The 23873-nt window shown below is 44.4% G+C and overlaps 1 protein-coding gene across 7 annotated transcripts in view; it reads left to right on the forward strand.

Moving 5' to 3' along the window:
- Positions 1 to 9602: 9602 nt before the first annotated feature.
- PDS5B (PDS5 cohesin associated factor B) overlaps positions 9603 to 23873 on the forward strand; it is a 134084-nt gene continuing 119813 nt past the window's right edge. For 4 of the 7 annotated variants that reach the window (XM_053916444.1, XM_053916443.1, XM_045201079.2 and 1 more), the window contains exon 1: positions 9620 to 9743. The gene's annotated coding sequence lies outside the window, so the exon portion shown is untranslated. Of the gene's footprint in view, positions 9744 to 23873 lie in introns of all 7 variants that reach the window. The other 3 variants (XM_045201077.3, XM_024568410.3, XM_053916442.1) reach the window with 3 other exon arrangements.

Here is a 23873-nt window from a genome sequence, read left to right on the forward strand (position 1 = left end):
TAGAATCGAATGTTGGCAAAAATCTCATGGAAAATCACTGCAAATTAACATGCAACATTTAGAACTTGCAACTTTATTAGCATTGAATATATGAGTTCACTGTTCTCATCCAAGTGAGCTCTATATCATGTAATAGTCCCTCTTTAAAAATCGCTTTCTTTAAGCCTCTTTGTAAGTGTAAAACTCTAATATTTGAGGAGAAAACCTTCAATAATGATCATAATAAACAGAATATAAACAAACTGTGCTAAAACTATGTGTTCTTTTATAGTAAACTAAATTATATATATATGTATGTATATATATATTCTGTAATTAGTTAATTCAATGAACAAATGGACCTCAGGCTTCATCTGGTTCAAGTCTGCCTTTTATGAATGAGGGAAACAATTCTCTGAGTGAATAAAGGGGGAAGCCTGTTTAATATTAGAGGAATTACTTTTTCTCCAAGGCCAGCCTGTCCTAAAATCAGGACAGTCCATTCACGGAGCCACCCTGTCCCTCCCCCCACCCACCCTGATACTCTGTTTGGACAGGATCATCTCATCACAGAAGTTCCCTGCACCCCAACTCTGGGAACTTTCCAATCGGTTCTCTTAGTTCTGAGGAGCAGCTGTCACCTAGCGCGGCCTCAGGGTCAGAGTGGAGGCACCTCGTCACTTCCTGAAAGCCAGGCAGGTACACAACAGAAGCAGTTAAAATTGTCCCCCAAGAGACCAAAACTGCACCGTTCCAAACGCAGGCTTCTGAACACAACAAGAGAAAGGAAGTTACTCTTCATGGGAGCCCCACCACCATTGTGCTAAAAGATCACCAGGCCCTCCCCTGACCAGTGTGGCTCAGTGGGTTGGGCATCATCCTGAAAAGCAAAAGGTCACCGGTTCGATTCCCAATCAGGGGATATGCCTGAGTTTCAGTTCAGTCTTGGTTCCAGTCGGGTTCCGGTCGGGACACAAATGAGAGGCAACTGATTGGTATTTCTCTCTCATTTCCCCTCTCTCTAAAAATAATAAATAAAATCTTAAAAAAATAATAAAAGCATCATCAGGATTGTGACAGAATTCTACAGCCACATTTGACTCATAGCAGCCACTGTTCATGTTTTGTATCATTGAACCAATATTTTCTGGCCAGTACATTCTGGATGTGTTGGTATAAAGTCATAAAACATTACAGCTGAAAGTGGCTTTCGATATTATCTGTGGAGCTTTAAAATGGTGAAAAGGAGAAGCATAAGCATGAATGTTTATTCACTAAAGAAACGGCATAATCCTAAAATGGTGTTCCAAGTTACATCAGCAATTCTCAAGACTCATAATAGGTGAACCTATACTTTCATACTAACGAGACGTAAAGATCATCAGCACAAACATTTCATAGGGGCCAGGAAACAGATGGCGTAACAACATACTTAAGAAGGCAAACATAATTAGTATTGAAAGAAACAAGATTAACACGAAGCAAAACGTTTTAAAACTACCTTATGGTGTTTAAAAACATACTTTTAAAAGGTTTTCATATCTTCCTCATTTTAAAAAACAAAATTGAAAAGTCTTTGATATTTTAATAGAGAAAGACCTAAAATAGAACAGAAGAAATTTCCAAATTCAGCTTAAATTACGGTGCTATAATTTAGTATCGTCCCTAAAATTAGGAATCAATAAAACAGGTGTGTCTAAAGATTCAGAAAGAACAACAGCGCTCTCTAGTGGTAATACTCTTGTATTTGCATAAAAAAATAAAATGCACTAACACTCAGAAGTACAATAAAATATGCAATAGATAATAATATTTTAAAATTTTCATTCACTATTTGCATGTAATCAGGCTGCATTTTTTGAGCATAAGTTTATTATAATAGTCCAGAATACATGTATAACCTGAGAATGTATAGAAAATTCAATTCTGTCCTGGACAGAACAGAATTCTGGAATTCTAGAGCTGGAATTCTGTCTGTGCTCCTGAGCACTTTGACGCAGGTGAATGGAGGGGAGGGGGTTAAAGCATCTGTGAGGAAGGGCAAGGGAGGAGTAAGGCCACTGCAAACTCAAAAGAGGGAGTCGGGGCTGGGACCATTCCTGAATTCAGACGCTGCCCAGAAGCCAAATGACATCCACGTAGTGTCTCAGTGGGGATGCATCTCCGATGTGTATGACCCCCTCCCATAGAGCTGCCGTCCGGTCATATAAACTTGAAACTTGTAATATATGCTCTTGTATACAAAGATAAATAAATGAGTCAATACCCTGTCTAGGAGGTGAGGTACAAAAGCTGAGACGGCAGAGTGAAATGGGGTGTCACGTTTTGGTAGGGCAAGCCTATACTCCCAGGGCAGATCAGTAAAATAGGTGACAGACTGTGAGTGGGAACCCAGGAGGCAGACAGTAATCTCGAAGTAAAGGACTGGAAATGAATGTAAGGAAGTTCTGTCAGAGCTTATTAGATCCCAGTTATTGTTCTTATAATGAAACAATTCTTAAAAATGAACTAGCTAACATTTTGTAATGATCTAACATTATTTTTTAAAAACCTAAAGCCTCAATATTCAAATATTTTTGTAATAACCTCTATTATTTTAAGTGGAAATCAAAGATTACATCATCTCCCTACACAGGTGACTTAAAAATCAGTTAATACACAACTGTATTCTAGAATAGAAATAAACGAAAGTAAATTTTCTTTTAAAAAACGTATTGCGATATAAGTAGTCAGGTGACATAGTAAATGGACCTATGAAAGCAAGGTTAGTGCAGGCTGATACTGAATTATGATTATGTGATATCAGCATCTCAAATACCATGCTCTTGTGAACAAATTCTGCCAAAGAGCTATTAAAAATGTATACTTTTCCCCTCAGTTGGCTTGCTTGTCACACTTTTGAAAAGTTTAGTGTATCTTAACTGAAACCATGCAAAAATACTTCGTGTTTCCATACAAAATGAAATGTGTCTAAATTCAGATCTGTGTAAACAGATTTGCAGCTACAGGGATGTATCACGGGACTTTTGAGATGTCTGACACTTGGGACAATTATTCGTTTTGTAAGCCTGTCTGTGTATGGAAATGGTCTCTTCTCCCTGTTCTTCCTGTCAAACGCCAGTCGAATGACACCTTATCGTAACAACAATCAAGCCGTTCAAAAAACAACCTCATCTAGAGCCCCGGGCACCCTGCGGAGAGCCAGTCCGTGAACAAGATGTGTTCGAGAAGAACCACGAGGCACCTGGCTGATTCTGTGTCCCAACTCAGTATGTCGGGGGAATGGTGCAAGCCCCTGTGAGGTTGTCTTGAAATTTTTAATAGTTTAATCTTCGAATGTGGGTTTTGTAAGTCCAGTGGGGTATGGAGCATGCTCGGATGCTTGGAGCACCCTGCCAGCCCCCCACCTCTGTAGGACAAGTTCTTGGCTGCTGGCTTCCCTCCCGAGGCCCTGCTGTCCCTCAAGCCCCCTGCTAGCCACTGCTGTTCTTTACCTGGAGTAGCGATCAGGTCCCACTGAAGGAGGGAGGCTCACATTTTACAGACCCTCTCTGTCTGTAGAGGGATCCTGGGCCCAGACACAGGGAGGATGGGCCTGGGCCAGCAGCACCACAGCGTGCTTCACAGGCAGCTCAGCTGGGGCGAGCCTCATGGCCGTCCCTGAACCAAGTGCTGAGTGAGGGTGAACCAGCTTGTGGACTGGTATCCCCTAAAAGTCATCTATCTACCATGGGTGGGGCAATAAGCCTTTGGGAAGGGAAGATGAATTTCCCTGATCCCAGCAGCGGCACAGAGCCTCCTTCCAAGGATGGCAGAAGGCAGCCAGCACGTGCATGCACGCACACACCTCAAGTTCAAGGGCAGTGGTCCTGGCAGCGGTGAGGGTCTGCACTTGCCTCTCAGTTTCTCCATGTTGAAGGCAGCATTACATTCAGTGACAAATACAAACCGCCAAGACAAGAAAAAGTTGTGTATCTTTGTACCTTAGATAGAACATTTTGTTGTGTTTTGAATAAAGGACCCTCCAAAATTATGTAGTCGGTCCTGGCCAAATTCCAAATACCTAGACCCAAATTGGATCTGTGTCTGACTTGGTTCACAAAGCAGAATGCTCTCAAGATCCATCCACGTTGTTGCAAATGGCAACTTCCCTTTCTTTATATGGCTGAGTAATACTCCTGTGTGTGTATGTGCGATGGGATATATGTGATGTTAGAGAGAGAGAGAGATATGTAGATATATTTCAATCTGTATTTCACCTTCTCTTTACCTGTTCACCTGTTGGTGGACATTGCAGCTGTTTCCATATCTTGGCTAATTGCAAATAATGTTGCAATGAACATGGAGGTGCATATATTGTTTAGAGTTAGTGCTTTCATTTTCCCCAGAGAAATAATCAGAAGTGGAATTGCTGGATCATCTGGGAATTCTATTTTAATCTTTTTTTTTTGAGGAATTTCAATAGTATTTTCCACAGTGGCTGCACCGATTTACATTCCTCCAGTGGTGCACAATGGATCCCTTTTCTCCATGTTCTCACCAACACTTGTTATGTGTTGCCTTTTCTGTACTATTCACACCAACAGGTGTGAAGTGGCATCTCATTGTGGTTTTGATTTGCATTTCTCTGATGCCTGGGCATGTTGAGCACCTTTTCATGCACCTGTTGGGCATTTATGTCTTCTTTGGAATAATTGTCTATTCAGATCCTTCGTGCGTTTTTTAATCTGACCGTTTGGCTTTTTGCTCTTGAGTTGTATGAGTTCTTTATATATTTTGGATATTAACCCATTTTTAGATGTATGACTTACAAATATTTTCTCCCATTCAGTAGGATGCCTTTTTACTTTGTCAATGTTTTTTCTCGCTGTGCAGAAGCTTTTACGTTTCATGCCATCCCACTTACTATTTTTGCTTTTGTTTCTTTTGTTTTTGGTGTCAACCCTTGGGAGTTATTTAAGAAATTGGGACATGTTTCTTTATATATCTTGTAAACTGGTACTTGCATCTAGAGGGTTGATCAGATTCAGGTTAGATTTTTATGGGAATAATACCACATAGGTGCTGATATGTTCTTCTATCAGGGAGCATCTGAGGTTTGGTTGTTCCTCTGTGTGATGATTGCAGGTATGAGGTTATGTTCAATGTTTGTATCAAAACATGGCGATATTCTAATATTTCGTCTCCATTTTTTAGCTGGGCTACCTCGGTTCATAGAAAACTATTTGATTGTTCAGTAGTACACTTTGTATAAAACAGGCAGGATGAATGATGGATTCTTTCCCTTTATTTGTCATTTCAAAATAGTGAGTTGGTTTATTAGCAACCTCCAGCAGTGACTAAGTGTCTTTATTTTAAACATATATTAGAACTCATGGATTTAAACATATTTTATGTTACAATGCGTTATTGAACTGTTCTACTATAGGGGCTTGTTAAATAAATTATGGCATTCTATACAATGGAGCAGGAGTCTGTCCTCACTGAAGATACGGATGTTATCTTCACCTGAAGATATTCAGGTGTGTGTTATTCACCTGAAAGTTACTCATGATATTTTATTTAAAATAACTTTAATGTTAAACACATAATCACGTACCAAAAGGACTATGCTGAGAACTTTCTCTTTCACCATTGTTCCCAAGCCACCCAGAGTTCCTCCTAAGCGCCCACTAAGTGAGGGCGTCCTTTGTAGTCTTCCAGACGTGTTAAAGCCGATCATTCCGCGGTGGTGCACTGGCGTGGCCACATCCGTTGTGAAAATAATTAACTGCTTCCGTAAGTTTGTTACACAGTCACTTCCCTGACCCCTGCGTGCTCTCCTTTCCCTTTTGGGCACTCCAGCCCCTCCCCCATCACCCTCCAGATGTTGCCCACCGTCCAGCAACCAAGGGCGAAAGTCTGGGGTCTGAGGGAACTATAGCACCCCGCTCAAGCTGCAGTTTTATCCATTCTATTGGTCTTGGCCTATTCTGTACAGCTGCAAATATCTCTGGACATTTCTATAGGATCAAATCCATCACATATATATATATATATTTTTTTTTTTTAGGAGAGAAGTCAGATTATAGAAAAATATAAATACATATTTAATACATATTAAACTTATAAAACATAAACTTATATTTTTAATGTAAATTTCATGTTTAAATGGAATATATTCTGAACTGATATGTAAGAAAACATTAAAAGTAATTTTCTCTGGTGGCATGATTATGATTTTTTCCTTTTCAAACTTAACTGCCTTTCCAGATTTGTCTACAATAAACACATTATTAACACATCAAAAAAAGAATATACCTAAACTGGTTCTGTTTTATCAAACTATGTATATGTTATATACATATATATTTATTTTAAAGTGACATTAATATTTTTCAACAGCTCCACCTGCTGGCTGCTGACAGAAGTTTATTTTCCAATATTACCGTATTAGTTTTTACTGTAGCCAGGAGAAGAAAATGAATTCCTGTATTTAAACAAAAGATGCTTCTTACATTCTATGAATAATAAGTATCAGGAATCAAGTTAATTTATCTGGGATGAAACATGGTACCAAAACAGGCTGTTTGCCTAGAACAGAAACATAACATTGAAAAATCAGTTTGGTGTTTTTGGCTTAGACTGGCATGCCGATTTTGTTGATTGTGCAAAATAAAAACACCGATTAGTAATTGTGGATATGCATGAAGTATGTTTTAGAATTTCATCTGCCTTTGCACAAATATTCAGAGCTGCAGTCTAAACTCTCCTATGTCATTCTCATTATTTCTCAAGTAAAATTGCTCTTGGTCTCATATCTCTTTATTATTTCCTGAAGTCGAATAAATGATAAATGCTTTGCTAAACACAAATCTCTCTTTTTAGATGGTAGTGAGAGGTATGATATTTTCGTATAAATATCTCTCGGTCCTCTAATTTTGGAACTCTTAAAAAAGATCTGTCATTATGTTGAGATGATACATAATCTCTAAGACAATGTTTAAAAAAGAAAGAAATTCAGAGGGAAAGTGCCTTGGCTAATGTTTTCTAGCCCTAGCATGAAGCAGCATTATAAGGCAGGCAAAGGTCATGACCCAACCCCTTCCCCTTAACTTTCCCTTGTGGCCTCCTTCCACCTCCTAGCTTTTACCCCTGGCTGAAAATCCCTGCGCCTTTCTCAGCCCTGCCTCTCATATCTGTCTCCACAGAAAGAAAAAAACAGAAACAAAAATAAAAAACAAAAAAGCCAGTGCTAATGGAAAGCTGGAAGAGCAGCGCGGGCCCAGAGGCACGTGCAGTTTGCAGATTTAGGGATTCCTCCACCCCACTCCAGCCTCGAATCACTGCCCCACACCGCAGGTGAAAGTAGACTTCTTCCAGGAATATATGCATTTTAAAGAAAGTCTCAGAATGGGCACAGGGCTGAAATGCAGGGGATTGATCCTGGGAGAAGGGATTGGAGGCACTGGGAGCTGAGTTAGGGGTGAAGGTGGGGGAGGGCCCCTGTGCTTCCTCAGCGATGGCAGCGTTACCAATAGGGTGTGACTTCAGGGGCTGGAGAAGACTGTCCCAACCCTTCACCTGAGGCCCTAATGCCTAACACATCACAAAGTGAATGTCTGCTCAGCTTCATCGCTGCTTATAAATACTAATGGGCTAATAATTGGTTCTTTTTCAAGTAACACAACCACATTTCCACATGTGTTCTGCACGTCCCGTGCCTTAATCCAAAGAATTAGCCTGGTGGCAATCTCAGCGCTGACCGCTGCAGGCTGGCAGGGGCATATGCTCAGCTTGACTGGACTTCAAATTACACAGAATAAGTAACAGCCTATTTCTAGGTGGGGTTCAGTCTCCTCATTACTGACTGTCCAGAATACTTTAGTAAGTGTGATAAACGTTTTACTGCTCTTGGAAGTGAAATGGTAATGTAAAAAAGGAAAATGATATATTTGCTCTGATCAGACATGGCCTTTCAGAAATTCTCTTTCCATCTCTTTTCTTCTTTTTATACACTGATACATTTCTTACTTCCACTGCATTTTTTTTACTTCCACTGCATTTTGAAAGTGATTCTGACTTACAATATTTTTGCTATTTGGATATTTCAATAAATACAATTGCAAACCCTAAGTACTGTATTTCCAGAGGACTACATTCATGTAGCATTCCACTTACTTCTTAACCTGCACGTTATTTTGTACCAAATAGTAGAAATTCAAAAAGGCCAGAAGATGAATTCTACCCTAGGCCCAGAAAGGAACGCAGCTGTGCCAACATCTTGGTTTTAGCCCAGAAAACCCCTGTGCCAGTCCTCTGAACGATGGAGCCGTAAGACAAATTTATGTTGTTCTAAGCTACGGATGTTGTGATTATTTATTAAAGCAGCAACAGAAAACTAGTACAGGTGGTGACTGGATTTGTGGTCCTTTATCATCAAAGGTAATTGTCCTAACCAAGTCTGTATAAAATCACCATTTTAAAACATCATTCCCATACCATTTCTCTTTGTCAGGGTAGACAATGTGCACAGCTGATTTTTGAATGATTTATGTTTTTTAACAACATTATGCCACATTCAATTATATTGCTCCTGATGAGTTTCAACTGGCTTACTTTTTGGACTTTATTTTTATTAGAACGGTGTTAAGCTCACCGCACAATTGAGAGGAAGGTACAGACACTTCCATATACACACTGGCCCCCTCACTCGGGTATTTTAAAAGCCCTAAACATAGTTTATTTTTTGTTTTAATACCAACTTCACACTTCAGTTTTGCTTTAAATGAAGCAGTGTTCCTTTAAATGAAGGTTTTCATGACTAATTTTTGTGAATCCATTTTTTGCTGTTGTATCAAACATACAAAAAGTTTCTTTTGTTAGGGACTAGTCTCATTGAGGCCTTGAAGATTTTTCGTCTCGCTCCGTCCTAATAGTAATTGCCACATCGACTCCACACACACTCCCCGACGCTGCAGGAGCGCGGGGCATTCGTTGAGGTCCTGCCCGTCCTCGCGGTCTCCGGACTGTTTCTCTTGCCAGTAAGTGCATTCGTGGCAACAGAACCAATGAATAGAATGTTTGGTTGCAGGTTGTGTAACTGCACCCCGCCCCCCGCCGCCTAAGCAATTCGTCAAAAGGGGAGAGTTGTGGGATTAAGTAAAATCATTAACACGCCCTGTACAAAAACTGTTTTATGGCCTTTAGAGATGATTAGGTCGGAGTTACTAAGGAGCAAAGTAGTTACAATACCAGTTTTATTTACTTAGGACATCAGTACTCCATTTCAGTATTTTGGTTTTTTTTCATGCCCAACTTTTATCCAAAGAGTTAGAGATGGATGACAATTCATGCGGTATTCGACTCAAGTCAGGAGAGCCGCAGAGGCAGTGAAAGCATTTCCAGAGGCCGGTCTCTCAGCGACCGAGACCCCGGCGGCGGCGCCTTGACCGTGTGTCTGCGTGCGCGCGCGACAGGGCGGAGCGGAGAGGAGTCGCGCGCGCGCGCGCGCGCACGGGCGAGGCGGCGCGCGTACGGCTGTCGGGTCGGCAGGGGGCGCTGCGCCCCCACGCCGCGCTCTGCCTGCCCCCGGGTGCCGTCCGCGGCGGTTCGATTGGAGCAGCCGCGGAGGAGCGCTTGGCGCCATTTTGAAGCGAAGAGGAGGAGGAACGGCCGGGCTGGCTGCGGAAGGGGAGGGGGGGGAGGAGGCGATTGGATGCGGCGGCGGCGGCGGATCCCGGAGAGCAGCGGAGTGAGAGGAGTAGCGAGTCGGGCCCCCGGAGGTAGGAAACAATTCAGTTAACGGAAAGGAAAAGTCTCTCCTTTCTGGTCGCCGCGCTCCATTTTCCAGCGCCCGCCACCACTGTGTCTGGCCGGGCTCCGCGCCGCCGGTCTGCCAGTCGAGCCGAGCCTCCCGGCTTTGGAGACTGCAGCCGCCGGCTACCTAGCGGCGGCCCGGGCCCAGGGCGGCGGGGCGCAGGCCGGGGGCGTGGGCTGGGCTGAGCGGTGGGGGTGGGGAGGCCCCACGGCCGGCGCGCGCCCTCCACGCTGCGGGCTCCTCCGCAGCCTCGGCAAATTAAACTTGCCGCCCTCCGCCCCAGCCGGGGCGCCCGCGGCTGCGAGGGCTGCGGGCGGTGACCTTGCGCGCGGGCCGGGGTCCGCGCCCGGCCGCCGGGCCGCCCCTCCCCCCGCGCTCCGGCCGGGCGGCCGGCTGCCGTTGCCCCGGCGGCGAGCGGGCGGCGCGGCGCTCCTGTTGAATCCTCCCGCGGGCGGGTTTCCCCCCCTTCCGGGCGAGGCGCGGGAAGCGCGGGACGCCGGCCCGGCCGAGCCCTGCCCGGGCGGCGTGCGGGCCTCGGGCTGCCTCGCGCTCTCCGCCGGGCCCGGGCGCGCCTCGCCTGCGCCGCCCAGCCGGTGCTCGGGGCGAAGGAAAGGCGCCGCGCGGCGACATTTTCACGCGGTTCTCTGCCAGAGGGCGGATGGCGCGGGTGTGAGGGGAGCCTGAGGACCGAGTGGGGCGCGAGTCCCGCACTGGGGAGGCGTCCCCGGCGGCGACTGGGTGCGCGCTCTCTGGGAAGCCTCGCAGTCGGAGCGGCTGGGAACACGGTGTGTGTGCCATTGTAGTGAACGGTTTTGCACTCTGGGAGCTCCGTGACACTCGAAAAGTTTTTGGTCGGGAGGAAAACCTTGTCGTTGTTGCGGCTGCTGCTGACTTTTGGCTCGAGAGCGACGTTCGGGAGGGGACAGTTACTCGGGGGCACGAATCGGAGCCCCGAAGCGCCGCGCCTCGTCCTTGTCCGCGGTGCGTGCGCCTGCGCCCCGCGGCGCCGAGCGGACGGCCAGACTCCCGGCCGCTCCGCGGGCGCTTTCTGCGTCTCCACCCCCCGGGAGCGGGGTCCCCCCCCGCCTTTTTTTTCACTTGGGAGAACGTACTGCGAGCGTTCTTCTCTCAGTGTTGTTACAAAATGATGGACGGTCACTGCTGTCCTGAACGACCCTGCCCTGTTTGTTAGGAGTTTCGGAAACTTGGGACGTAGCCGCTAATTCTAGGCGGGGTCCGCTGCCTGGAGTGAGTTGGAAGCCTTCCACCGCCGAATAACCGCTACGTGCTCAAGTGTGTTCGTAAATGAGACGCACTGGAGATAAATCGTGACTGTTTAAAACTTGAAGGGTAACGTAATCATTGCTCTCAATTCGTGTGTGTTCCAAGATAGAGCATTTTCTGTATTAACTCATGCAGTAGTCAAATAAAATGCTTAAAAATAGGAAAGTAGTATTAAGCGAAATAAGGGCTGGAAAGGATGCTGCTTAGCTTTGCAGTGCGTGTGTCAGGGATGCGAGCGTTTTTCGAGACAATGAAATGAGAACGCGTGGGGGGGTGCAGGTCAGGTGGTGGGGTTCACCTTGTGTCCAACCCGGCCGTGCGCAAGGCTCGATTAGAACGGACACTGGTGGATAGGCGGGGGAAGGTTTCCACTGCGGACTTCTTATGTGAAAGATAGACTTACTCTCAAAACCACGGTGTCCTAAGTCAGAACACTATTCCTTCAAAATAAACCTACAAGTATACCCTGCATATAGAAAAGGTGCACTTCAGATTCTCTTTGATCACTTAAGTAGCTGAAGTAGTAGTATTTTTTTTGTTGCCTTTTTATGGTTTAATAATGACCCTCTTAGCTGGGTGTTGCTTGAAGGTGTGCTTTAAATGACAGTGTAGCGTTAGTGTTGACCTTTTTTAAGAAGCGCTTTCGTGGCCCCTTTTTATTTTCTCCCTTTTTGTTGAGGTTGATTCTTTTTGTATTAACTTTGTTTTCATAGCAGCCTTTGTTCATTTCGGCAGGTTTTATTCCTGTCTGGTTATGTCTTTCTTTTTCCTCCTTTGCCCCAAGAATTGGAGGAGGTAATGCGGGGAGGGTGCTGACTCTCGCAGTCATAAGACGATTGATTTGCACTGGGCGTGTTTGACATGTAGTTCTGCTGAGTTGGCTGTTGGATAAAGTTACTGTAATTTTTTACTTTTATTTAAAATTGCTCTGTAGCATTAACAGTGACAAAGAGTAACATTTTTGAGGGCTAGGTTTATCAATAATTTGTTAAGCCTAAAATAAATACGTGTATTAGACAGGCTGTGCCTGCAATGGTAGAATGTACCCAAAGCTTTGTGAGGAGGGGAGGGTTTTAGGAGGTTGTGTCCTTTCTGTTGCTTGCGGAATTAGGGCGGTCTGGCTTCCTGGGTACTACTTTTTCTGATCATGTGTTCCTAGAACTGATACTAGTGCCTGCTGTGATTCGGCTTGGATGACAGGTACTGCTATTTACTTTACATTAGAAAAGAGTAAACTCGTGTTTCCTTTGTTAGTGTTAGACAGCTACAAGGGAAATTAAACATGATCCCCAAGTCACTCACCATATACAGGAGAAATTAGGTTCCGTTTGTGATGTAATTGATTTATTCAAACTCATAGTCACACTCATGGGGTGGTATTGGGGCAGCCCTTAGATCTTCTGGGAGTGTAGAAGCTTCCCCGTGGTCTGCATTGTTTTATCTAGGATTTAAGCGGTACTTAAAATTATTGCCAGGTTGCTGTTACTGTGCACCTCCTTCTCCCCTTTTCATTCATTCAGCCAAGAAACAAAGTTCCAACTTTCCACAGCTGACCATCTGTTTCAGAATCTGGTTCTAATAATTTCTGCTCAGGATTCAGCCCATTAAGTTGTTTCAGAGATCATGTCTCACAGGTCTCTGTCTCCTGCAGCTGCTTGCTCTTCACTGTGTAACGTTACTCAACACGGCGCTTGTTGTTCTGTGTGCGAGTTATAAACCAGAGTGGTTTGGAAAAGGTAGTATTGAGTTTTACTTTGTTATAAGATGTATGTGGTACATGAGTTTGTTTTTTTTAAACACAAGTTGCTGCATAACTCATTTGTCACTTCCAATTACAGTAGGTAATTGGTTTAAATATTCCTGTTTGGGACTGCTAAAAATTAGAAAGTATTTTAAAGATAAACCCAGTAATTTCTGTGAGAATTTGTAAGCCTACTGAAGAAACGGTCAGTGGTTGCATTTCTGACCCCTTGGATATCAGAGGTCAGTTCTTTCCTCACACTGCACTGTTACGAAGCATCTGGTCAGAACCATTTCCCAATGGTTTAAAGGGTTTTAAAACCCTTTTTCAGTAATTAGTTCAAAATTAAGAATAAGTTTGCTACTTTAAGACTGTAACTATTTTAATTGGCAGGGGTGATCATGTACAGTGAGAACATCATAGGTTAAACTCAGATGAGTAAAACTTAGTTGTTTAAAGTAAATCTTAAAGCCATTAATAGGAGATACTTAAAAACATCTATAGTAGTTACTGTGCTCTAATGGTTAGACATCAATAGCAAGCAGTACTTAGATATACTTGATCCAGCCAAGGGCAATGGAGGAAAGACTGAAGCAGGAAGGTATTTTGAGGCATCTTCGAGAGGCCTGTGCCCTAGAAGGACTCCACTAACCTCCCTCTCCCTTGGACAGAGAATGTTCTGGACAGATTCAGTTACAGTGAACACGAGTTAGGCTTCCACATCCATGCAGCACCAGGGCTGAGACGCTGCCCTGGAGAAGTGTAGAGCAGTGGCTGAGCACCTGCACCGAGGGGGTGAAAGCTGAGGAAAACCGGAGTGTGATCCCCGCTGTTACGTGATTGTACAGGGGCTGCATTTTTTGTTTCTTACTGTGGGAGAGTGAAATTGGCCATGCCTAGATGTAAAACTGATAGGAGGAGGAGGAGGGGATGTTATAACCACAAACATTCTCTCTAAGAGGGAGTGGTTAAGGCCTGAAAGGACCCAGGGTTGTGGCTCCCTGGGCGATGTAGGGATTCTTTTTCTCTTCTTTCATATCAGAGGGGGTTTTAGAGAAATGAAGAGATTTTAAAGAAAAGTCCCAGATCTATATCCAAAAATATATCCCTGAAATTCTGCCAAGGCCTTTTAGTTAGCCTTCAGATACTGGGTAGGCATGGGGGTTGGATAGTTGGTGGTGAGGTTAGTGGTGAAGGTTTGGGGGAATAGAGTACATTCAAGAATTGTGTATTTTAAGTTATAAGTTAATATGATAAGAAATTCTAATGATACAGAAAAGTAAAAATAAAAGCTACTTTTCTTCATTTAAAAGGTAACTCACTATTAACTGTTGCCAGAAAGTTTATAGGTTTTCAAAAAATTTTATACAAATTATACTATATCGTACTGTTTACTTTTTTTAACTGCAAGTTACTGGTTTTCAATAGTTAATGTCATAGCTCTTTTTATATTGACATATATAGATCAACATAATTTAAAAATGACTAGAATAATTGATTATATGGGAGTACCATAACTTTTGTTCTGAGCCCTTTTGAGTGGTAACAATTTTCAGTAGCCACCAGTATATGAGTATGCCTATTACATGCACACTGATATGGGACTTCATTAAAGTTTATGCTTTTTGCCAATTTGTATGTGAAATTTATATCTTGTTTTGGGTTTGCATTTCTTTAATTACAAGTGAGGTTAAACATTTTTAAAATAGGTTTACTGGGCAGCAGAACCTTTTAGCACATACAGGGTTGACCAAAAAGTTCTTTATGTTTTTCCCATAAAATAAAAGACATTTTCACTTTCACCAAGAACTTTATTGATTTGGCTATTTTGAGTGTGTTGGCTGTCTCCTGCTATTGGCTTCTAGTGGGTAGAAGCCAGGGGTGCTGCTAAACATCTTCCAGTGCATAAGACAGCCCCACGGCAAAGCATTATTTGGCCAAAATGTCAACCGTACCTGGAAACTTCACTAAAACCACTTACGATATGTTTGATCAGTCACAGCGCCTTCTCCATACACTGCACGCATCTTTTTTGTGTGTTTCAGTTGTATTTTTACCATTCTTGAAATAAAGCATTATATGCCAAAAATGTACTTCTTCCATCTTCAATATTAAAATGGCTGCACAGTTCACCAATTTAGATAAATTTTTTTTAAATGCACGCTGATATGACAGCTGTCACAATACAGTCTAACAAAATTGTTTCGAATGAAGTTAAAGACAACTGAGCACTACTGGAGCCATTGTATGGAAAAATGTAATGGGCTTTTTTGCCAACCCAGTATTTTGGATTGCGTAGCTTACTTTCCGTGTGTCCCACAGGGAGGTGGGACTTTTAGAAGGGAATGATTTTGGATCCCATGGCCCCTGAGGGGAGCAGTGCTCTGAATGGAGAGGCTACTGTGGTAGGCTGTGGACAACCACGGGTCAGCGTGAGGCTACTGAAGGCCCTTTGCTTGGTATTCACAGAAGATGTATAAGGACAGGGAGAGTCAGCCTGAGATCCTGCTCCACTGGTCCGGTCTCTCCATCGCTCCTCCTGCCGTCAGCCGTCATTCCATTTTCATTTGTGCTGTCATTTGGTTTGCTCCTCTTCCCTGGCAGGGTGGCAACCTTGGTATTTCAGTTCCTTCAGAGGGAAGGGATGCTTAGTCTTTCTCATCAGGGAAGTCAGCATTGCTTCATACTCGTCAAAGGGAGCAATTCTTATTTCTAGCGTTCTTTATGTCTATTTTCTGATCTTCAGTAGTTGGTAAGTTGATCCTCTGGGCCCTGCATGCTGAACTGCTGCACAGCAGTCTGGGGGTGCTGGCATCACTGCATGATGGGCTTTGGCCATGGTTAGTCCCTACGTACTGACCCTGCCTCCAGCCTCACTTTTTTTTTTTTTTTTTAATGAGATGAATTTTTTCTCACTAGTCTTAGAAAATGTTTGGTTTAAAAGGCTCTTGTCTGTTACTGCCCCCTCCCCCAATGGTAACTGTAGAGATGCTGCTAATTAGCTTGATTGGGGTGATCTTTCCACAATGTGCGCACATATCAAAATACCAACTCGCACACTTTAAATATGCACAGTTTTTGTAGTTCAAAGAAATCACAAAGCTTTTGAAAGCGGTTCTTGTGTGTCTCCATTTGGCAATGTCTGGAGACACTCTGGTTGTTGGGGCGGGGTAGGGATGGGGTGGGGAGATTGGTGCCCCTGGGATCTCGTGGGTAGCGGCGAGGGATGTTGCTAAACATCCTACAGTGTTTAGGAAAGCCCTCCACAACGAGAAACCATCTGGCCCAGAATGTCAACAGTGCGGGGGCTGAGAAAGCCCCGTCCCAGCAGAACCGGTCCAGGAAGCCCACCGCACTTAGGCCCGCCTCAGCCACGCCCTGCCCGCTCAGCTGCGCTAGGCCCGCCCAGGTAGGCCCGGCTCAGCCCCGCCTGGCCCCGCTCAGCCGAACTAGGCCCGCCCTGCTCCGCCGCGCTAGGCCTGCCCACCAACTTTACGGCAGCAGTCACGAAGCAGTTGTCGTGAAGCAGTGACTCTTGGTGTGATTTCATGCTCAGAATGGCTATGATCTCGTGCTCAAAATGGTAAGCGTTGAAATGTAGCTGTTGAGTATTTTCTTTTCCTCTTCTCTTTGGTACCTTCCTTTTCAGCTTTTGACTTTTTCCCTGCTTTTATGGTGTGACATAATTAGGTCAAGGCTTTGTAGTTCTACTTGGAGTTTAGAAGGCCACTCTCATTTAGGACGTGAACCCCAGTGGGAGCGTTGGAGTATTGTGGCATTTCATATGATGCGTGATGCGCCAAGGCCCATTCTAAGGAAGGCAGAAGAATGTGGCGGTTGAGCATATAGATACTTACGAGTCGAGACTGTGTGGGATTTTATCCTGTCTCCGCCGTGAGCTAGCTGAGTCGCCGTGGGCAAATGACCTAATCTTGCCAAGCCTCTTTCTCAATTTGTAAAGTGGGGATAATAACAGATACCGCATTTTGAAAGACAGAGTTGTTGATATAACTCACATACTGTAATTAACTTATTGAACGTGTATAATTCATTGTTTTCTAGCACATTCACAGGTTGGTACAACCATCACCACAAACTGATTGTAGAACATTTTTGTCTTCCATAAAAGAAACCCCGAACCCATTAACTGTTGCTTCCCATCAGCCCTTATCTCACTAGGTAAGCCAGGCCGAGTAATGTATGTACTTAATAAAAGCGATTCAAACTTGGGGCAGGAAGAGTCTGTGTGACAGATTTCCTTCACGTGGCTTAGAGAAGGCAAAGGTGGACGATGGCTTGCTGGGTGGACGTTTGTATGCTGTACTGTGCAAGAACACTGGGCTCAGAGGCACAAAGATGAAAGCGTTCCTTCAGTAAAGAGATGCGTGCTCAAGTAGGAGGAAAGATACTGGTATTTTAAAATACCAGCTGTAAGTGTGAAACAAGGCAGAATATAACGCTTTCAGGAAGGTATTAACAAATACTTGAAAGTTTGATCAAAAGAGATTGATTATGTTAGGCTTAGAGTGCAAGAACCACAAAAAACTTCTGGAAGGAGGGACCATTTTGGCCAAGTATTAGATAATAAATATGGGACTTCGGCTTCTATGGGAGCTGTGGTTTTTGAGGTGGTGGTAGTAGTGTCATTGACACCTTTTTGCTGCCTTTTGCTGCTGTCAAATGATTGGCTTATCCCCACACCCTTCTTTAATGTTTCCAATCTCTTGTGAACTTGGAAAATTATCTCAGTGTATTAGCCAAGTTCTTAGTGAGAGCCTGTTGTCTGTGAGAAGAGGATATAGGTTGTGTGGCCTTATGCTGTCACTTTGAGTTGCCTTTTTAGTTTATTCTCTGGGTTAATTGGGTTTATAGAATAAATAACCCCTAGATAAATTAGGCTCATATAAACATTTTCCTCTCCGAGGCTTGTACTAACAGCTGTATCCCCCACCTCTTTCCAAATTTCTTATCTTTTCTGATGTAATGTTGGACACAGTACCTCCAGTACAATGGAGCCAAAAGCTGAGCTGCCTTTCTGTACCATTTATCTTCATGCCATGGTTAATAACACATATCTTTCTAAGTTGTAAGGGATGACCACATTTGTTACCAGTCAGAAACCTGGGGGGTCAGCTTGACCTCTCATCTCCTTTACTTCTCACATCACATAAGCTGCCAGATTCTATTGGATGTATTTTCCAAATTCTGCGGGATGAAGAAAACACAGCATTTTCTGTGTGTGTGTGTGTGTGTGTGTTTGTGTGTGTTTACACTATACACAGTACTCCAAAAGTAAAAAACCAAAAAGAGAAACAAAATAAATGAAAAGTCAGTCCATCTGTCTGGTTTCCAGATTCCTACAGAAGTTTACTAACATTATTGATTTTTTATCTATTGTTCTGGGATTTAAGAAAGTGCAGCCATATAAAATGTATTTAGTCTACCTCACTTCTCCCTCCACCCCCATTTTACACTAATTCTGGAAACTTTAACTGTTTTGTCCTTTACTTTTTTCACTTAACGACATTCCCTTGAGATTCTTTCCAGGTCAGCATGTAAAGTGCTGGTGCGTGCTTGCTCTCTCAACAGCTGCGGTGTTCATCTGCTTACGTACTGTGATTTAATGAGCCCATGGGTGGGAAGTGAGATTGTTTCTAGTTTTTACTTTACAAAAGTGCCACATTGGCCCCTCGTACGTGTATCGTTGATTGTCAGATATTGTAATTAATGCACATGCAGGTGTGTCTGCAGGGTAAATTCCTGGAAGTGGAATTGGTGGGTTACAGAATTAAGCAGATACACTGTTGATACATATTGTCAAATTGTCCTACATAGAAGTTGTAAAAGTAATGTGTATATGAGAATATTTGTTTTCCTATACCTTCCCAACACAGTGTATAATCACACTTTCTGTGTTTTTGCCAACACAGTAGATACAGAATGGTCTCACAGTGTAGCTTTAATTTACATTTCTATTAGGAGTGAAACTGAGCATCTTTTCAACTGTAAGAGCTAATCTATCTATTTATCTAATTTATTTATTTATTTATTTATCTGTCTGTCTGTGAACTGCCTGATCTTAATCTTTACCCATTTTCCTATCCATTTGGGGATTCTTAAGTTCCTGCTCAGTCTATGTGCCATCAGGTGGTTTGCTAAAAGTGAGCATGACTTGCTGGTTCTGCAGTTGCCTTCTGACAGGTCTCTGCTTCCAGCTGCACTCCCTGCTAGGCTCGCTGCCCTACTGCTCAGAGTGGTGGTTCTGAGTGCTCGTTTTAATGTGTCATTTCCTGGCTCACGCAGCCATTCAGTGGTGCTTCCCTGCTCGTGATCCAGACACCTTGGCCTCAGCCAAGGTGGTACCTACCTGCCTTTTCCTTCCTCGTAGGGTCTCTGCACTTTGAAAACACACACCTGCTCCTAGCTCCCTGTTGGGTGAGACCCTTCGTCTCTGTGTCTTTGCACGTGTCACTCCTCTGCTGTAGTGGTCCGCATGTCCAGAGTCCTGCTTTTCATCCTGCACCTCATGGAACGGCTGTTCTGAAACCTGCTCTTCTGTCAGGCACCGGGGCACTCTTTGTTCCTCATGGGACCTGCACAGTCTCTGTAAGGGAGGCCCTCCCCTTGTGGGGTGTCGTTACGGAAAGAGTGTGTTTCCTTGTTAGCTTCGTGCGGCACGGGCTTTTAGTTAGTGTAGAAGCACATGGCAGGGGACCGATGTGTACGTCGGGACACACCAGTGCGCTTATGTTGTGAGGTGATCGCCGTGGTGAGAAGGTCAGCACATGTGCCACCTCCCCCAGTTCCTGTCATTTTGTGTCTGTGTGTGGTGGGCTGGGAGGGCTTCTCTCACGACCTTCAGGCGTGCAGTACAGGATTGTTGGCTGTGGTCGCATTGCTGCGCGGTAGGGCCCAGCATTTACTCGTAAAACTGAAAGTCGCACTGACAAAACCTCCCCACGTCTCCTGCCCCACACAGCTGGCAGTGACTACCTCACTCAGTGTCTGTGTGAGTTTGACTTTTTAGATTCCACGGTGTGAGGTCATACAGTGTTTGTCTTTCTTTCATTTTATTGCCCTTGGCATAGTGCCCTCAAGGTTCATTCGTGTTGTCACAAACGGCTGCATAACATTTCATCGTAGGTGTATGTCACATCTGCTCTGTGGGTCCGTCAGTCGGTGGGCATCTTGAGTGTCTGTCTCCTTGTCTTGGTTCTCGTGACTAATGCTGCAGTGAACATGGGGTGCAGGTACATCTAATCCCATTTTCAAATAACGCGCCCTTCAGTTCCAGTATTTTATTTAGCAGTTTTTTAAAAAGCGTTTTTTTTAGCCTCACCTGAGGACATGCTTATATTGATTTTAGAGAGGTGAAAAAGGAGGGAGAGAAACATCGATGTGAGAGAACCATCAATCGGCCCCACACAGGGATGGAACTTGTAACCTAGGTGTGTGCCCCGGCTGGGAACAGAACCCTCAACTTTTCAGTTTACAGGACGATGCTCCCATCAAATGAGCCACACTGGCCAGGGCTTAAAAAACTAATTCCACTTATTTGTTGAGATTCCCCATTGTGACCATGTGTCCATAAAGTCTGTGACCAGATTTACAATATTGCTTCAAAGTCCCTGTTTGTTATTCCCTCATCTGAATTATTTCATGGTCTTCTTCTGTTGACTGCTTTTTTCACCCTTGACTATAGGTCATTTTTCTGCTTCTTTTCATGTCTAGAAAGTCCTTGTTGTAGAGTGGACATTGTGGATGATACATCACCTTCAAGTTTTCTTTATTCATGTCATATGAGTGTAGTTCAGTCCCTGGCTGGTCCCCTTGAACTCGGGAAGGCTGGGTCTTACACATTAAGATGGGTCTGCAGAAAGCCTGGACTGTTTTGGGAGTTGTCGCAACTCAGACTCGGACTCCAGGCTCAGGGCCGCTTTGCAGTGGGCAGCAGCTGAAATTGCGGCAGAGCTATGTCAGCCTCCCGGTGGTTTTCTGCGGGGCGGCCCAGGGGCCAGTGCGGCGTCAGAGGTGGTTGTGTAAGCTTTGGAGCCCTCCCCTCCTGTGGCCTGCTCCTTTCCTGAAGTCCCCCTCTGACTCTCGGGCCATCCGTGGCCACGACCTTCAGTAAAAGGGCGGCTCCACGCCTGGATTCTCCGCCCCAGCCATTGCGGGCCAGGGGCGTCCTGGAGCAGACTGTTGGGGGCGCCATCTCCTTCCTGTGTCCGCCCACCGCCATCTGCCACGGTCCGACCTCCGGGGTCTGCCTGCTCTGGTGTGGTTGCTTACTTTTTTGTCTGTGTGTTGTTTTTTGAAAGTGTTCTGTCCAGAGTTTATCTCTGTTACCTGTGGGAGGTTGCTTTCCCGAGGTGACGTGAGCTACTCCACCATTATTAGAGCTCTGCGCAGACTCGCTTTCATTCTTTTTGCACGGGGCCATTAAGAACGGTTGCTGGCTCACACACCTTGTTTTAGGGTTGCACGCTTTTAGAGTAAGATAGAAATTCACTGTAGCCTCGGTCACTTACACTTGGTGTAAATAGGTCATTAGTTAGTGAAAAGCTGGGAGCTAAAGAAGCTTTACAAAGACTGGTGAAAGGGATGGCCACATCTCCACTGCTTTTTCTTTCCTCTTTTGTGGCAGCGATCGCTGACGGGGCAGCAGTGGGACACCTGGTCCCAGATCACATTGGAAGGTGTCAGTTTTCAGCCGGCTTTGACCCTTACTTCTCTTGGTATTGCTACTCTGTGGAAAAAGTACTAAAATGTGAGTGTTTGTCTCAGCTGCCTGTCTCAGATTTCATGTTTGTGATAGGGCTGTTGGATATTTATTTAACTTTAAATGGTAGCTGGACTAACTCAGGTCCAGAGGACCCTTTAGGGTCATTCTACAAAAATTGAGTTTATGTCTGTGACTTGAGCTGGACAAAATTTTTCCTTTGTGTCCATGAGGAAACAGGGTGAGTTGGTTGAAGAGATGGTGCATACATGTTCTGATTTATTGCTTGTTGTACAAGTCTAAGGTTGGCATTAAGGTAGTCTAAGTACGTGTATTAAGATGTGTTGATTTTTAACTTTTTTCTTGAATTTGGGCAGTGCCTATTTTGTTGTAAGTAAAACTTTGTAAGAAGGTGGATTTTAAAATTTGAACTTGCTACTTAAGAAGTATAAATGCTTTCAAAACTTAATATTCTCCAGGTAAACCCTGAAGTATTTGCTGATGGAAGGAAAGTGAAGTACATGGTAATGCTGGTTATGATATTTGACTTTTTTCTCTTTAGTTAAGAGACAGGTGGACACATTCAGGCCTTTCTCCCGCAGTCTAACCCAGTCTAATATCATTTCTCCTGCAGTCTAATAACATTTCCATCTCTGTCAGTCAGGGTTTGAAGACAAGTAAGGTGATCATAGCGATGGATTTTACCAGTTGTGAGAGCTGGTTACACACTCCGGAGTCGGGTGCTTGGGTTGAAGTCAGCGCGCCAGCGAGCCAGCAAGCCGCAGTCGGGAGGGAAGATGGACGGGAAATGGGGAGGGTGAGGTTAAACGGGAGCCTGCAGAGGTTTGCGCTCAAGGAGACACGCTGGACCTGTGTCACTGTCTCACTGCTTCCTACGCTGTAGCTTGGGTGCAGGTTACCTGCAGCAGGTGTAGCACAGCTCATCCCGGGGCTGCACAGAGGCCTGCCCCACTGTTATTTGGGCAAGCAGAGGAGGAGATCTGACAGGAGGTGGAGGGACTGTGGGCCAAGTTGTTGCCCCATGCCAGCAAAAGTGAGCCCGGAAATCCTTGATGATGTGTGAGCCTGCAGCGTGCCTGACCTTCTTTTAGCGTCTCGGACATTTCTGCTGCTTCTCTTTGTCTTCTAAATCTCATGGGAATTTCTTTTTAGGCCAACCCTAACCCACAACCATGCAGGCAGCGGAATTTGGAGGAATGTACTTGTACCATTCCTGAGAGGACAACAAAAAGCCATCGCAGTTCATCCCATGACACCATGGCACCTGTGCACACTACTTTTAATCATACTTAGAAATAAAAACATGCAAAATTATACTTTTTTTAATAATCCTCTTTTTATTATTATTTTATTTTATTTTTTTTTATTTGAGAGACAGAACGAAAGAGAGAAACATGGAGTTGGTGTTCCACTTACTGATGCATTCACTGATTGAGTGATTCTTGTGTGTGCCCCCTGATTGGGGATGAAACCGGCAGCCTTGGTGTACCGTGCAACACTGTAACCAACTTAGCTACTCCCCAAGGCCACAAAATTATACTGTTTTTAAAAAAATCCTCGCTGGAAGATATGTTTATTGATTTTAGAGAGAGTGAGAGAAACATCCATGTGAGAGACATACATCGATTGGTTGCTTCCCATATGGGACTGGGGAACAGACTCCGAGCTAGGTGTGTGCCCTGACTGGGGATTGAATCCTCAACCTTTTGGTGCATGGAGGATGCTCCAACCCACTGACCCACCCAGCCAGGGCACAAAAGTATACTTTTGATGAACAATAGTATCCTTTGTAAACATACAAACCTCCTTAACAGAGGATACAAAATTACTTTATCCATAGTTGAGTTCATTTTTCTTCTACCTATGTCACATTTTTCACTTAGTATTTTATAACTTAAATACTTTGAGGTTTGATATGAGATTAGCTATTATTTGATGACTATAGAAAGGGAGATAAAAATAAGTTGGTTAATATACATGTAAAATTTTTATATCAAAATAAGGAAGATATACTCATTAGAATTTCCATGTCTGCAACTAATCATATGGTCGTAGCTGTTATCTGTAAGTGCCTTCTCCTGCTCTCATTCCACATGCCCCGTGTTCTTGTCGAGTCCTGCAACTGGTTGTGGGCATGGGCCTGGGGGGGGGTGACCCTCATCTTCATCCCCGAAGGGCCTGGACCCACAGCATCCTGCCTGCCTTGCTTCCGCCGACTTTAACCACAGTGCCACAGAGGGAAGCCCTAAGTGGCGTCCCCGAGGAGCTCCTGCTCCTCAGCCTCACCTGTGTGGTAGTGACCTGGCCTCCCCTGGGGGGAAGCTCACCCC

Source organism: Desmodus rotundus, chromosome 13 (assembly GCF_022682495.2).
Source record: "Desmodus rotundus isolate HL8 chromosome 13, HLdesRot8A.1, whole genome shotgun sequence".
Classification (NCBI taxonomy): domain Eukaryota; kingdom Metazoa; phylum Chordata; class Mammalia; order Chiroptera; family Phyllostomidae; genus Desmodus; species Desmodus rotundus.